Raw genomic sequence first — 3,413 nt, forward strand, 5'->3', positions numbered from 1 at the left:
GTTCTGGTAGGTGGCGTACCCAAAGCAAAACAATTAGTTTCACCTCCCGAGGAGAGCCATTTGTGACAGGTTATATGCAAGTAATACTGGCCATATCCCTGAGAACGAGTAATGCCTTTTGGTCCCCTAACGGTTGTTAAGAGAGCAAATAATGCTTGGCCATAGAGGTGGCTGGGGATGGTGAGCACTGCTCCATTATGTATATTTGAAGGCATCATATGCTAATGGGTTGTCTCCTTAGTTGCAAAGCCAATCTCAGATTTCCAGGAAAGTGTCCTTTAGGATTACCACAAAAATATAGTATGCTTTGGTGCTCGAGCAAGTCAAACCCTTCATGCAAAATTCAATCTCGCTGTTCTGACACCAAGTGAATGCCTCTGTACTAATGAAGATTGGTAGTTTCGTGTATGTGGCATGCATAAAAGAGCCAGTGTCGGAAGTCGGCATCATCTAAAAGTAAGACACAGAAGTGAGAAGGAAGGTAGGAGGGAGCTGTCCCTCTATTGGTTGCCAATTGTGTAAGGTGGTTGTTAACCCTGGATAGGTACGCTCCTCGGACACCCCTTTAAGGGTATACTCGGACGCGAACGACCCCGACGCCAAAAAAAATTCTTGAAAAATCAGTTTTTGCAGTACCCCCTTTTTTTCTTTTGTCAAAAAAAAACTTCAATGAATGCTTAAAACAACTGTAAAGATAAATACTACTCATCTGCAGAAAAACTATTTATTATAAATATTTTAAAAAAATAAGTAGAAAAAAAAAAGACCTGACATAAAAATTCATAAAAAAAAAGTTTATACATATATACACAAATCCTTTTAGGAATTGATTCTTGAATGTTTAGGACACATCTTGATGTATTTTGGATGAAGTCAGACCCATGGAGGTGAAGATCTGAAATGAGAAAAAAAGGGTAACTTTTTTTGGCCAAATAAATTTGTCCAAATTTCATGAATTTTTTTGGGTACCCAAATGAAATAGGAAGTGGCTAATTTTTTTAGGGAATAAACATATGTTATCCTAAAATAGAAATATGTAAAAAAATCTTCATTATTTTGTAAATTACATTTATATCAGGGGCCATATCTAAAGGTAATTTTTTGAGTACTTAGAAATTTCGTAAAAAAATACATATATTTAATATATAATATGATATTTATGCAGGTAAAAATATACCAAAATATCACAAATTCTATAGGGAACAAGAATATATATAGATAGGGCAGCTTACGCTACGGATATGTCCACAAAATGGCCGCCAACCACACTGACTCAGACTCCCCAATCTGCCACTTGAAATGTAGGAAGGGTATGTAATTTCAAGGTGTTATTTACTAATCTAATTATTATTGGATATGCATAAAAATTGTATGGTGGGTTGCTGGATAATTGTCGATTATTTTACGACTATAAAATTAAAATTCTGACCCAAAAAAAATGTTTTGAAGGGAAATAAAATCGAAAAAAATTAAATGTAAAACAATATAATATTTTAGCTAAAAAAATTTGATGATATTCAATCAAAAAAAAAAGTAAACAAAATTTTCCGACAAATAAACATCTAGAGGAATCATTACTCTGTGATAGTTCCTTAGTACGTAGTAATTTTGAAAGAATTGGGAAAAAACGAAAAAATGGCAATCACCGGAAAATCGAACACATACCTATATATACGCCATATCTGGCTAAAAAAAAGATAGGCATGGGTAGCCAGATCATCTAGAAACACTTTCCAACACTATAAAAATATAAGTTTTGCGACACTACTTGCCAATTCCTTACGGTAACATGACTAAGCAAAAAAATGCAAAACAAATAAAAAGGGGCACTCGCGGAAAAATGGCTAACATTCTAATATACGGCATTTCAGAAAAAAAAAATTCAGCCACGTGCTAGGCAAACCATCAAGGCACATTTTCCGACAAATAAACATCTAAATGAATCATTACTCTGTGATAGTTCCTTAGTACGTAGTAATTTTGAAAGAAATGGGAAAAAACGAAAAAATGGCAATCACAGGAAAATCGAACACATACCTATATATACGCCATATCTGGCTAAAAAAAAAGATAGGCATGGGTAGCCAGATCATCTAGAAACACTTTCCAACACTATAAAATTACAAGTTTTGCGACACTACTTGCCAATTCCTTACGGTAACATGACTAAGCAAAAAAATGCAAAACAAATAAAAAGGGGCACTCGTGGAAAAATGGCCATTCTAATATACGGCATTTCAGAAAAAAAAAAATTTCAGCCACGTGCTAGGCAAACCATCAAGGCACATTTTCCGACAAATAAACATATAAATGAATCATTACTCTGTGATAGTTCCTTAGTACGTAGTAATTTTGAAAGAAATGGGAAAAAACGAAAAAATGGCAATCACAGGAAAATCGAACACATACTTATATATACGCCATATCTGGCTAAAAAAAAATAGGCATGGGTAGCCAGATCATCTAGAAACACTTTCCAACACTATAAAAATATAAGTTTTGCGACACTAATTGCCAATTCCTTACGGTAACATGACTAAGCAAAAAAATGCAAAACAAATAAAAAGGGGCACTCGCGGAAAAATGCCCAACATTCTAATAAACGGCATCTCAGATAAAAAAAAAGACATGCACGTGTTAGCCCAACCATCAAGGCACACTTTCTAACACATAAGCATGAAAAAAAAATCAATAATATAATGGAATTCCTTACTACGTAGTAAATTTTTACAAATATTGAAAAAAAACAGAAATTGGCAACCGCAGTTAAATACCCAATATACCAATAACTACGTCGTATCTGACAAAAACAAAATCACGCATGGGTAGCCAGATCATCTAGACACACTTTCCAACACTAAAAAAGCAAAAGTTTTACGACACTATTTCGCAATATCTTACGGAAAAATGACTTGGCAAAAAAATAAAAAAAAATGAAAAAGGGGTACTCGCGGTAAAATGCCCGACATTCTAATATACGGCATCTCAGATAAAAAAAAAAGACATGCACGTGTTAGCCCAACCATCAAGGCACACTTTCTAACACATAAACATGAAAAAAAAAATGAATAATATACGGCAATTCCTTACTACGTAGTAATTTTTACAAATATTGAAAAAAAACAGAAATTGGTAACCGCAGTTAAATACCCAATATACCAATAACTACGTCGTATCTGACAAAAACAAAGTCATGCATGGGTAGCCAGATCATCTAGACGCACTTTCCAACACTAAACAAGCAAAAGTTTTACGACACTTTGGCAATATCTTACGGAAAAATGACTTGGCAAAAAAATGAAAAAAAATGAAAAAGGGGCACTCGCGGTAAAATGGTCCTCGTGGTGATGAACGACATTTTAACTAAAAAAAAAATCATGCACATGGTAGCCAAACAATCCACCAAGACTTTC

This window comes from Palaemon carinicauda, chromosome 9, assembly GCF_036898095.1.
Source record: "Palaemon carinicauda isolate YSFRI2023 chromosome 9, ASM3689809v2, whole genome shotgun sequence".
Lineage (NCBI taxonomy): Eukaryota > Metazoa > Arthropoda > Malacostraca > Decapoda > Palaemonidae > Palaemon > Palaemon carinicauda.